This window comes from Emys orbicularis, chromosome 9 (genome assembly GCF_028017835.1).
Source record: "Emys orbicularis isolate rEmyOrb1 chromosome 9, rEmyOrb1.hap1, whole genome shotgun sequence".
Lineage (NCBI taxonomy): Eukaryota > Metazoa > Chordata > Testudines > Emydidae > Emys > Emys orbicularis.
In genome coordinates, this window is record NC_088691.1 from 75,451,887 (window position 1) to 75,466,510 (window position 14,624).

Genomic DNA, 14,624 nt, shown 5'->3' on the forward strand with positions numbered 1-14,624 from the left:
TTGTCTCCCATTGTTTTTAACTGGCTCTGGATCAAGTTCAGCTCTCCACGATAATAGGGCTACTCTATGTCAAGGCTGTTATGCTGTTTTTAGCTCACATAGAGTGTGCAGGTACATCATATTCATGCAGGTGGGTAAAAGGTTCAGAAATGCCTAAGTAATTAGGAGCCCCTGGGTAAAATGTTCAAAACACCTCTTAGCTGACTTAGGTGCCTGAGTCTCATTTTCAAAAATGACATAGACCCAGCTTTTTAAAGTAATTTAGGTGATTAAAAATGCAGATAGGCACCAAGTAGGATTTTCAAAAACACCTATGTACCTAACTCCCATTGAGAGGAGCACCATCCTGTTTTTTCAGGTGTCTAAATACCTTTGGAAATGAACCCTTTTGTAAGTCAGTTTTGAAAATGGGATTTAGGTTTTTAAACTCTTAAATCACTTAATAAATATTATCTAAATATTACCCAGTTAATCCAACCTCTCATTTGCAATTCTGCTTCAGATTATCAATCGCTGTAATTTGGAGCAAGAGCTATTGAACGGAGGATGGTATTATAGCTGTGTGCAGTAGACACTGATTCTTGAGGATCAATTATCTGAAAAGGAAACTGTTCGTTCTGCTTTGTTAAATGCAATTATATTAGGACCGATGAATTATGGTTTGAGAAAAAGGTATACAAAGTATTTAAACTGGCTTGGAACAGACTGCCAAACAATGTGAACAATAAAGGTTTTAGCATCAAAACATAGTTAGCAACTTGCTTGCTGATGCATGAAACGGAATAAATTATAGTTTGCTTTTTCACAGCTATCTTGGCTCTGTGGTGCTGATAGTAATAAAAGCAAGTCTGTAAACTAAGCCAATACACAGTGGGCCATATTTTCAACTAGCCTCAGAAAATGCCTCTGAAAAATATGCCTCAGCTTTTTATGGGCATGCAAAACAGTTAATTCCGCTTGCAAATGTGGGATGGTATTTGAAATTTTTGGGGCTGGTTTATTGGAAGAAGGGTGAAAATTTGGAACCCATTGAGGATGTGTGTAAAGCACAATGCCACCATTTTTGGAGAGCTGTATTGATCAGATTTTATGTTATCAGAGATCCCCAAAAAAGCTGTTGGGTACAGATGCTTTAAATTAAATAGTGGGTTAATACCAGAATTAATTTATATCTTCCTCTGGAGAATTTTTAAAAAGTCAATACATAAAATTGTGCTTAGTTAGGTCTTTTTGGCCATCTGATCCAGGCAAGTTCTAGGACTTTTCTATACTGCGTCCTCACCCATAATTCATGAGGCCCTAGTTTAATTGTCTTTATCTCCCCCCCTCTATCTTTTCAACTCAGAGGTCATCTTTGCTTCTAACCAGTGTTTGGATGGTACTATAATCAGATTTATGACTTGTTTAAGATTAAAGAATCTATATAATTAAAATGGTCATTACATCAGGAACATTCTGTTATAATCAGCACAACTTAAACATAAGTTGCCTTAACTGATTTTCTTCTGTATGAAAACTAGCTTATAACAGAGGTCTGTCTTTTAATAATCAGGTGTACACTCTTATTCCTACTCAACCATTTAGCCTGTTTAATCCTGTCTAGCATATGCATTTGCAGTAGTTGGCATGTAGAGCAGGTGTGCAAGGTATAAGGTGGATAGAAAGCTGGCTAGATCACCGGGCTCAACGGGTAGTGATCAATGACTCCGTGTCTAGTTGGCAACCGGTATCAAGTGGAGTGCCGTAAGGGTCGGTCCTGGGGCCGGTTTTGTTCAATATCTTCATTAATGATCTGGAGGATGGCGTGGACTGCACCCTCAGCAAGTTTGCAGATGACACTAAACTGGGAGGAGTGGTAGATACGCTGGAGGGTAGGGATAGGATACAGAGGGACCTAGACAAATTGGAGGATTGGGCCAAAAGAAATCTGATGAAGTTCAACAAGGACAAGTGCAGAGTCCTGCACTTAGGACGGAAGAATCCCATTGTGACGGTGCCACCCATAAGGCTTTATGGAAATATGCTTATGAATGTGTATATATATATAATATATAATATATATATATAACATAACTAGAATGTGTTTTATGCTACATATGCCATGTAACATACCTCTGTAAAGGTCATGATCTACTGAATCTATTAATCCTATTTGTATGCATGTATCATTTTTGTATTCGTAGTTATGAATATTGGCTGCATACTTGTTTGATTCTAAGTAGGCTGTAGTGAAGCAGTTGGTCAGCTTCCTGAGAAAAGACTATTCTCAGTAAGTGCCCAATCAAGAAACACTTAAGCCAACAATGAACTTGGAGACACCAATCCACATCTGGGCTTTCCCAGGAATGTGGCTTGGCTGGTAAGGAACTCAGTCATGCATGGACATGTGACTTGCCCAGGTGACTCCAAAACTCCATTTTGTAGCTGGACTTTGCATAGGAGAGAGGAGGGGGTCTCCACCCACAAAAGAAAGTCTATTTAAGCCCAGGGGAGACCCCTCCATTTTGTCTTCAGCTGGCTAAAGAGAGAACATCTCCACTCCCAAGGATACCTGAAAGAAACTGGAACAAAGGACAGTGACTGCAAGGGGTGTGAGTGAGTGCTGGACCCAGACTAAAAGGAGATTAGTCTGTAAAGGGAAGCATTCTGGAACTGGTGAGGATTTTATTGGTATTCAGTTGGATTAGACATAGACTGGCGTGTTTTATTTTATTTTACTTGGTAATTCACTTTGTTCTGTCTGTCACTAGTTGGAACCACTTAAATATTACTTTCTGTATTTAATAAAATCACTTTTTACTTATTAATTAACTCAGAGTATGTATTAATACCGGGGGGGGGGGGGGGCAAACAGCTGTGCATATCTCTCTATCAGTGTTATAGAGGGCGAACAATTTATGAGTTTACCCTGTAAGCTTTATACAGGGTAAAACGGATTTATTTGGGTTTTAGACCCCATTGGGAGTTGGGCATCTGAGTGTTAAAGACGAGAACACTTCTGTAAGCTGCTTTCAGTTAAGTCTGCAGCTGTGGGGCAAGTAATTCAGACCCTGGGTCTGTGTTGGAGCAGATGGGCATGTCTGGCTCAGCAAAACAGGGTGCTGGGGTCCCCGCTGGCAGGGAAAGCAGGGGCAGAAGTAGTCTTGGCGCATCAGGTGGCAGCGCCCAAGAGAGTTTCTGTGATCTAACCTGTCACACCCATGCACTGCTACATACTAGGGACTGAATGGCTAGGCAGCAGTTCTGCAGAAAAGGACCTAGGGGTTACAGTGAATGAGAAGTTGGATATGAGTTGACAGTGTGCTCTTGTTGCCAAGAAGGCTTACGGCATTTTGGGCTGTATAAGTAGGGGCGTTGCCAGCCGATCGAGGGATGTGATCATTCCCCTCTATTTGACATTGGTGAGGCCTCATCTGGAGTACTGTGTCCAGTTTTGGGCCCCACACTACAAGAAGGATGTGGAAAAATTGGAAAAAGTCCAGCGGAGGGCAACAAAAATGATTAGGGTGCTGAAGCACATGTTTTATGAGGCGAGGCTGAGGGAACTGGGATTGTTTAGTCTGCAGAAGAGAAGAATGAGGGGGGATTTGATAGCTGGGGAGGGAAGGATAGCTCAGTAGTTTGAGCACTGGCCTACTAAACCCAGCGTTGTGAGTTCAATCCTTGAGGGGGCCGCTTAGGGATCTGGGGCAAAATCAGTACTTGGTCCTGCTAGTGAAGGCAGGGGGCTAGACTTGATGACCTTTTGGGGTCCCTTCCAGTTCTATGAGATAGGTAACTACCTGAAAGGGGGTTCCAAAGAGGATGGATCTAGACTGTTCTCAGTGGTAGCAGATGACAGAACAAGGAGTAATGGTCTCAAGTTGCAGTGGGGGAGGTTTAGGTTGGATATTAGGAAAAACTTTTTCACTAGGAGGGTGGTGAAGCACTGGAATGGGTTACCTAGGGAGGTGGTGGAATCTCCTTCCTTAGAGGTTTTTAAGGTCAGGCTTGACAAAGCCCTGGCTGGGATGATTTAGGTGGGAATTGGTCCTGCTTTGAGCAGGGGGTTGCACTAGAGCACCTCCTGAGGTCCCTTCCAACCCTGATATTCTATGATTCTATGAATTGAACACACACACACTCACACACACGGCATCCCTCACAGGACAGTTTAGCTAACCATTTATTGCAAACAATTTAATTTATCAAACAAATGTACAATCTTTTCCACCATCAGTTGTTTTAAATCTATAATCTTAAAAAGAAAGGCAATATCTGATACCACCATTACAACCAGCTACCCCCAGGTTGCAACTTGCAAGCTTGGAAAGGTAGTTTCCACTGTAGTTAAAGGCACTTTTGTTTTCTGAGGCTGGTCACAGTTAATTGAAGCAAAGGTGTGGATTCAAACTTCTGGCCCTAAATCTAACCTTTTCAGGGGGTTCACACCTTTATTACAAGACAGAACTAAATTTGCAATTAATATTAGCCATAAAAAATTTCAGACGGCTTTGGTTAGCATATTTATACAATATGTTTTATTATAGTCAGTATGTGCACTGCTTGCTAGTCAGCTGCAAATGCTGAGCATAGGCAAGTTCATAAAAGGAATAAGTAAAGAACCTCACATAATCTCTTCTTTTCCTCATGCACAAGCTTAAATTAATCCTAAAGGAGGCTGTTGAAATCTTGATGATTTTTACATATTAGGTTTCTCAGCAGCTGAACAGAAGACCATTAAAGATTGCCAGTAGCTATGGGATGAGTGGTTTAGTCCATGCATAGATTAAAAACTGGTTAAGTGATTATAAAGTAAGAGCAAAAATAAAGGGCCAAGTTTATGTGCAGAACAAGGTTAATAGTGGGGAGCCCCAAGGATAACTGCTGGGGTTGGTGATGTTCAGTACATTTAACAATGAGCTGAATGTAAGTGTGGTGGTGGGGAAGGCAGGGGAGGGAAATAGCAAAGTGATGAAAGTTACTGATAATACAGGATTATTCAAGTTAGTCTAATCTAAGTTCGGAAGGATTTAAGAAAGCCAGGTCTTTGTGCAATGCACTAGTCGATAACACTGAGCATAGATGAGTGCAGCTCGGAGGGAATAATTCAAATTGCATGTATATATTGTTGGCTTCAGAATCCACTGTATGTCACATGATCAATTCAGTGAAGGGGTTTGTTCAACAGATCCCAATCAAGAGCTGGGCCCCATTGTACAAGGCATGATCATTGCCATGAAAAGCCAACAATCTACATGCAGGAGCTGTATCTTCTTATGTGTTTGTACAATGCCTCAACAAAGGAGCTTCAGTCTAGATTGGGACTTTAGTTTTTGCGGCTACCACGACTCAAATGTTATTCTAGCTCAGCTTCTCTTTTTGTGAGCACAGTTTGTGACTGCAAAAGAAACCGTAAAATCTGAATACTTGAACTTAGATCTGATTTGCACTCACAATCGCATAGTAGAAGTGCAAATCCTCAGATTTGTGCCTTCATTTCAACTGAGGGTATGAATTCTGCCGGTTCAAATGCACCTGCAAAAGGGAGGACATCTTCTTTAATAATATTCCTACAAACTATGATGAGGAAACTGCATATTAAAGCACTGTAACCTTTATTTCCCCTCTTTCAACACAACCCCTGAGGGATGTGTTCTGCTTGCTCTTTACTGTCTACTTTTCCAAGTAGGGCACCAGAAAAACATAATATGTACATTTAGCATTAGCTAACAGTATTGACACTTGTGCTACTTGAACTGTGGTTGTATAGCAATTACCTTTATAATTCGGTGTGGAAATTTCATGCTCTAATTTCCCAGCCTTCAGTTCCTTGAAGGTTAGTTAGACCTGAAGCGATATGTCAGCTAAAACAATCATGTACATTATCAAGTTCTGCAAGTAGGTGGAATAAGGAAGGAGTTAAATTTTCATTTCTCAATACACTATCCTATATGGAAACTGCATATTAAGTTGCTAAATTCTTCTGAAGCTAAGGTATATATTGTCACAGAGGCAGTCGATCTTACTTTACGGACTGTAGTGTACCCACAGGAATCACTGAAGGGCTGCTATCTCTGGGATGGAATACCCTAACTGTTCAACTATGCACAGCAACATTACACAACAGTTTAGAACAGGCAATGAAGTATCCAGCTAAAACATATTTCCACCAACACCAGGGATTTCCTTCTTCTTATAGCAAAAAGTTTGGTTAGTCTGTACTGAATTTGTTCACTTCAGTTGACACAAATTTTATTCTTATATTATCCCTTAATCTTGTATCCCCATACAAATATGAAAGAAACAAACATTTTCCTCCTACAACACAGTTCATAAACTGTTAACTTCAATTATTTGCTGTTCACTCTTTATATTGTGGTTGGCCTCCCACATGATATTGCTTCTGATCCCTGGCTGAATGACTGAAACTTTTCATAAATTCATAAAAAGATCCCTATCTCTAAACACTCTAACAGAGGACGGAGGGGAAAAAAATCTACCCTTCATATTTACTGAGTGCCTGGGGAAGCCATAACTGTTGACCAAAGGTGGAGAAGAAATGTTACTTCTTTCTAGCTCAAAATCATAGAATCATAGAAATGTAGTTCTGGAAGGGACCTCAGAAGGTCATCAAGTCTGTTCCTCCCATGCTAAGGATGAACTAAGTGTACCTAGTCCTAGACCATCCCTGAGAGGTGTTTCTCAAAGCTGTTCTTAAAAACCTCCAGTGACAGGGATTCCACCACCTCCCTAGGCAATCTGTTCCACTGCTTAACTATCCTTATTGCTATGAAGTTTTTTCTAATATCTAAACTAAATCTCCCTTGCTGGAAACTATGCTTGTTATGTCTTGTCAGTTGCCATGGAAAACAATTGATCATCGTCATATTTATAACAACTTTTTACATATTTGAAGATGGTTATCATGTCCCCCCTTAGCTTTTTCTTCTCTAGACTAAACATGCTAAATTCTTTCAACTCTTATAATTTTTGTTCCTCTCCTCTGGACTTTCTCCAGTTAGTTCACATCTTTCTTAAAGTGTGGTGCCCAAAATTGGACAGTATACTCCAGCTGAGACCTCACCAGTGCCAAGTAAAGCAGAATAATTACGTCCCATGTCTTACATGAGATGCTCCTGTTAATATGTCCCAACATGACTTTTGCTTTTTTCACTGTAACATCACACTGTTGAATCATATTCAATTTGTGATCCAAAGTAAACCACAGATCCTTTTCTGCTGCCTAGCCAGTTTCCCCCCATTTTCTGTTTGTGCTCTTGATTTTTTCCTTTTTAAGTGTAGTACTTTGCACTTGTCTTTATCTAATTTCATCATATTGATTTCTGACCTATTCTCTAATTTATCAAGATCATTTTGGATTCTAATTCTGTCCTCCAAATGTCATATGCAAATGTTATAAGCATATTCTCTATGCCAGCATCCAAGTTGTTGAAGATATTGAATAGTATTGGACCCAGGACAGACCCTAGTGGACTCCATTACATATATATTCCAGTTTGGTAGCAAATCATTGATAACTGCACTTTGAGAATGGCCTTTTAAGCAGTTGTGCACTCACCTTATAGTAATTGTATCTAAACCATATTTTCCTAGTTGACATATGAGGATGTCCACTTGGCTGGCTATTCTGTCATAGAAGGAAATTAGGTAGGTTTGGCATGATTTGTTCTTGACAAATTCATGTTGACTATTACTTATCACCTTACTATCCTCTAGGTTTGAACAAATTGATTGTTTAATAATTTATTCCAGTATCTTTCTGGGTATTGAATTTTGGCTGAGTAGTCTATAATCACCCCCCCACCCCCATGACTTGTGGTCAGCCTTACAGGTGAACTATTTATTACATGTAATATTTAAACAACATTCATGATTTTTAACCCAGTTTCGTGATTTGGAAGGGGCTGACACATGAATTTTGAATGCTTGAAATTGACAATACTGTGTTAAACAAGCACAACACACAACAATGCATCCACTGTGGGCAGCTGCTATCCATGGCACCTTTAGAAGTGAGTATCATGTTTCTGCAGAGAGGAGTCATAAAGACCATGCTGCAGCATATTGTTCTACCCTCCTATAGAAGGATGTGTTTGGTACTGGATATGTTTCAAAATATTTGAGTACATACTGTGGCTGACAGATGAATAGGAACAGAGTGGCACAGAGACTAGCCAGAGGTGGATTAGGGGTCTGTGGGGCCCTTGGGCCAGAGCAAGTGGGGGTCCCTCCCCACCCCTTCCATCTGCAGTCCTTCTCTCCCCCCTTCGCTCCTGTACTCTCCAAACTAGGGTGACCAGATGTCCCAATATTCCTGATATTTGGGACTTTGTCTTATATAGGCACTTATTAACCCCTGCCCCCTGTCATGATTTTTCACACTTGCTATCTGGTCACCCTAGTCCAAACTGATGTGCCCTGGCTCCACGTTTAATACTGGGCTAAAGGAATAGGAGGAGTGGGACAATCAATTCCTCAGCCTCACAGATGGAGTAATGGCACTCAAAAGTGAAGACAACAAAGAAAAACAAAACAAATTATATTTTGTCAAAGTCAGAAAAACAGTGTTTCCCAAAAGAAAGACAGCCTGGTCTGACTAGAGACTGGTGAATGGTCTAGCAAGCACATGGGCTGATATTTGTTCCTGTTGAATTTTTACTCAAGGAGGTTTTCATTTAATTTACTTCATCTTAAGTGCTGCTGGGTAAAGTACGTAGAACAATGCATATCACATCAGATCACAAGCCCATTCAAGTCAATGGGAATCCTTCCAGTGACTTCGATGTGTTTTTGATCAGGCCCGTATCTGTTTAACTTAATCTGAGTGACATGTTTCTGCCTAGTAGCTGTATCCACTCAAGGGTTCCAGGACCCTGATGGTTAAGGAATATACAACAATCTCCTTTACTCTTCTTTTAGTTTAATTTTGTGACATAGGCTACAAACTTTTCCTAAAAGGGGAACGTCTACAGTCCTGAGTTTCTTTGTTTGTTCTGAATTTTGTATTATCCTTTGGGAGAGGCTTACTTTATTCACTGATGTCATGTAGCTGAATAAAAATACAGTTGTCATAACAGGGATGATTATTCTGTGTGCAGCCTTTGTGACAAAACAAGTTTGTGTTTCATGACAAGCAGGAAACTCTCAACCCTGAGTAAAACTTGGCTTTTTTCTTACAATTTTTTTTAACAAACCAAAAGAAAAAATGGCAACGAGGGTTCCCATGTTTATTGTTTTTCACTGATTCTATATCAGATGTGCTCACTGTATGCCTAAAAGTATTTTGCCCCACCCCTGCTCCTCCTCCCTGCTGGTCTACACTGGGGGGGGGATCGATCCAAGATACGCAACTTCAGCTATGCGAATAGCGTAGCTGAAGTCGAAGTATCTTGGATCGAATTACCTGGGGTCCACACGGTGCGGGATCGACGGCTGTGGCTCCCCCGTCGACTGCGCTACTGCCGCTCGCTCTGATGGTGTTCCGGAGTCGACGGTGAGCGCGTTCGGGGATCGATATATCGCGTCTTAATGAGACGCGATATATCGATCCCGGATAAATCGATTGCTACCCGCCGAAACAGCGGGTAGTGAAGACATACCCTTCCTCTCAACCCTTTAACCTCTACCTGAGGTCTGAAAGTCAAGCTGGGTACTTTATTTTTCACACATCATCACCATTCTGCAAGCTCAGTTATGCCCTCATTTACAGTTGTGCAACACCATTCTCTTCAAATGATGCCGTCAGATACATCTGTCCAACCCTATTAGTCATCAGTAGGGTTTGCACAGATTTAACTGAGGACAATTTGGCCTGCAGCATTTTTACTACTGGTCGTGATTGTGCATGAGAATGTGTGTAATCAACATGTGACCTGAGAATTTCATTTTTACAGTCACTTTGCAGAGTAGAACTGCAGTTTAATGTATCACAGCAAGACATCTCTGTCACTTTGTGATTTAACAAGGCAAATTGGGTTTACTACATATGGAGTAAACACACAATCATGATAACTAGAGCTGGAAAAGACCCAATATATCTAGGTCAACTCCCTGCCAATAGAGATTGTGCTCTATTGTACAGTTGCCAATGTTTTATCTAGTCCAGTTTTAAGTAACTCAAGCAATGGGACATCCACCACTTCCATTTACAGACTGTTTCACAGTTTAACAGATGTTACTGGTAGGAAATTTTCCTGATATTCAACCTACCTGTTCTTTTACTGTACACCTACTAACGCTGCCTTATATCACAGGGAGTGATGAACTAAAAGAACTTAATTGAGGCTAAGGACCTCTCTCTTCTCAGCACAGATTACAGTGAACAGCACAGCAGTCTGCTGTTCCTAAGTGCTTACAGGAATCAGTCGCTTTCAGCGGGCGCAGCACACCTACAAGTTATATTTGGCTATGTTTTACTCTCTTTAATCCCATTTAGTGCATTCAGTTAAAACATGTCTTGCTGAGAAAATGACTTTTGATACAAGTCTGGCTTAACAGCTTTGGGGACTGCTTAGCATCTAAGGAGGCAGCTTGGGATATGTGTTCTCAGTGAGTTAAATACAGGTGATGAAAGACTATTGTATGTGCTTAAATTGATAACTGAGGATTAATGACTATTATAAATACATTCACCACTCCTGGGGCTAAATTCAACCCTGTAGATGCCTTTCGGGGAGGAGAACAATTCATGTGTACAGTGGAAGCTGAGGGATTCACACCTGGGGTGATGGTGGCAGCCATGCAATTGCTGATCACTATTAGAGGTTCCTCTGGGGAGGGTAGATTTAGATGTCATCTGGCTGCATGAGGAGCCCCTCCAGCAGAGGCTGCTCTGGTTTGATGCTGCTGGCTTGCCCTGGGCCTGCCCACTTATCTGTAGCTGGATAATGATAATTATGCTTTAATTGCTATTGCAGGGCATAGCTGATTTAAAATGGCTATATGCTGTCACCTACACCTCCTTGTGCAGTTCAAAGTAGCTCAGGAATTAACTATGTTAACACTGATCTGGGTGATGTCAGGAGAGTGTAGTGTCTCCTCAATTACCAGATCTATCATCATTTTTATTGATGACCCGTTATGCAGTGATCAGCATAATCCTAAGTATCAGGCTGACCCCATTGTGCCAGCCTCCCTGCTTACAATTAGCATGCTTAGCCACAGACTCGAGCACGGGTGAGTGCAAGTCAAAGGATGACCGGCAGCAGCATGACGGCTCTATAAGCTCTAGCTCAGCAATGCCCCTGCTATACAGCTAGAGGAAACAAACATACTGTTTGCATTAAAATGGCATCCATGGGTTATTGTTTGAAAGAAGCATGTTGCTAAACAGACTATAGATGATTTAGTTTGTGCCATGACAGGCACATAGCTCCTGCATATTTAATGTTTTAGGGTGGAGTACCCCACGCTGTTGCAGACTGGCATAAATTACCTCTCACTGTGTCAGCTGGCCCCCCTCTGCCCCAGGTGGGATTCAGTGTATTGCCACCATCTGTCCTAGTTTGGTTTTTCTGCCAGGGAGGGTGTGATGACAGCTTTAAGTTGCAGTCTGTGGGCAGGTGGAGGCTGCTGATGGGTGTGCTTAGGGATCAGTTGGCTTGCTAGGGCTGTGAGGGTTTCTGACAGAGGGGACTTTGTGGCTGTTTTCTGCTATTGCAAACTTCCCCAACAGTCTTTTCAGCCCTGAGGGTCTTTGCCAGGATTTAACCCTGAGGCTGATGTGAATCTTGTTACCAAGAGCTGAGATAATCTGTCTTCCAAATGTACAGTATATTTCAGTATAGTGCATCATGCTGTTCCTCTGAAAGATTCACATGGCTTTTTCCCTATGTACAGCAAGTCAATGCTGCTTAAAATATAGCAGGCCTGTGAAGAAACACAAGCAAAGGTAGGAGGTGCTGTACAAACTTGTGCCAGTGTGCTTCAGTTGTATAGTATTGGGAAAGTTTTTACAAAAAGCCTACTCAGCGAATGGGAAAGACATGATGTTTTGTCAATCCTGCACTCAGTCTAACTATCCTTATTATACACAGCAGGCTACCTAGGTACTAAATCAGGAGCAACTAAATGGTAAGATGGCAGGAAGACAGTCAATCATTTCTAATCATCACATTATGCTTGAAAATATCTTTAGAAATGGCTCCTGTTGGGCATGTGGTGAAGAAATGGTTCACAGTACAGAACCCACCATAGTAGGCAGCATAACCTGCCGTTGTAGTGCTTTGTGAGTTCTGGTAAGGCTAAGATACTGTGTCTGAAAGATAAACATCTGCAATAAAAACCAAAGTGAATCTAGCCTACTTTATACTTTGGTTTGAAAAAGTGGTTTGGGCACAAAATGTGAGGCAGAAACGTTGGATAGGCTTAATAGAAGCATAAAAATCAACTGATTTACCTCCTATGAAAGTAACTGCTTTTATCTGTGGTTTTTGTACTTTAGTGCCCATGTCACTCCGTCATATAAATGCAGTGTCCTTCTTTCCTTCCATGGCCTTTAAGGTAAAGATTTTTCACCTATTTATAAATAATTATATTTACACAACATCCCTCCCCCCCAAAAAAAGGCTCCAAAAGCTTTTTACTATGTCTCATACTCATTGGGCCTGGTTCTCTTTTACATTAAGATGGCCACTTTATACCACTCTGGTAACATAAGAAGGCCTTAAAATGGATGTACGTTACAAAGCAGTGTAAAGAGACTGTAGAGTAAAATAGAATCAGTCCCCTTGAATCCCGAGGGAACATGCTCCTTCTGTCTCCTTCCTTCGGTCCCACCTTTCAGCCCCTTTGGCTTGAAACAGTGTTCCAGTTAATGTACTCCAAGGCTCCTCCCTCTGATTCATAAACTATCTGAAAACCCATCTGTTCTGCAAATCTTTCCAGTTATAATGATCTCATGCCAATTTTTGGTGCCATTTGTCCTTTTAGACCATAAGCTCTTTGGGCCAGGAAAGCACGCTTTCTCTCTCTAATAAGTATGTACAGCTCATTTTATTATTTATAAAGTGATGAACACTTTTATTACACTATATGAATAATGAACACTAGAGTGAAATCAGCCACGTCTGGGGTGGAATGCAGCTGCTTCACTGTATTCAGGATCACTAGATGCCTGTGCAAGGCTGGAGGTGCAGAAGATCAGACCTACTTATACTGTGAGGGGAATTTAGGTTCAGATAGGTGGGATGTAATTATGAGAATTTGCACTTAGCTAGGAAATAGGGCCGACATGCTGACTAATGTGAAAGTTGCCATGGGATTTTAAACAAATACAAATGCTCATCACAACAGATTTAATCATTGTAAAGAACAGGTGAAATCCTGGCCCCACTGAAGTCAATAGCCCATATCCCATTGATTTCAGGGGAGCAGCATTTCATTCCAACAGCATGGTGCTCAGTAGCCTTGTGCTTAGACTTGGTTAATTTCTGATACAGAAAAGAAATGCTACCAACTAAGGCCCCCATTGTGTGATCCAATGAGGTCAAGGGGTATAATGGTCTGCGCTTAGCCGGACTGGGGCCTACATCACCACCAAACATTCTCCCTGCCAAGTCCTGACCCTGCAGTTTGCGAGATCCACCAGGACACATTTCAATATGGTCTGGTTGCAGAATTATTACTGTGAATAAGAAAAGAGAAACCAAAACTACTGAGACAATTTACTGGAAGATTTATCATTTTTGTATTAAAATTATCAGACAACTGGACCCTGCCTTGCTTTTTACTACTGTGGTCTTAGTGAGGTGACCTTTTCATTTTCATATTAACATATCTCCCATCCAGGTATACACTTCATGCAATGTCTAGGATTCCAAGAGGGGGTTAATTAGAAAATGCAAGCTCATTTTATTTTATTTCCAGGTTGGAAATTTATGTACACTGTATTGTAACAGGAAAGCAGAAAATAATACTTTGGTATATCAAATTGATTTCAAAAGGTGAGAAAGCTTAAATAAAAGCAAATATATATTTGATAAGTCTCTTGATAGACTCCCTTTATGACACCATTACCTCAGAAGCTAATTGAACTATGACTTGGCTACTTTCTAGGGTAGCACATTTACACTGAAGATGTCACTTTTTAAAGCTTCAGCAGTCACCAAGTTAGTAGTTTTATTATTAGAAAATGGGGAGATAATGCAGACCAAACAATCTGAAAATTCTGCTACCTCTGCTGCTTATGAATGGCATGAAAAAAATCATAATTTCCTTAGATTTTATTTTGCTTTTCAAAATGTTTTGCCCCTGTTGGATTCCACCTGGCATCTCGTCTTATATTTAGTCCCTCCCCAAAGAACATACAATCTATCTTTTTGTGCTGTGTTTGCACAGTGCCTTGCACAAGGGGTCCTCATCCATGACTGGGGCTCCTGGTTACTACTGCAATACTAGTGACAAATACTAAATTCTCATTCTATTGCTTTTTTTTTTTTTTGGCAAACCGTTCATTGACAGTTTTCACTTTTCAGAATTCAAGCTCATTTGCTTCATCACTAGAAAGAAAAACAAAGGAAAAAATTATTACAATAAATAAGTGTTTGCTTACTTGCTTATATGTGTAAAACTGTGGGAAGATGATGTCTATGCTTGATGGCCATCTAGTTAAAAGCAGAAGT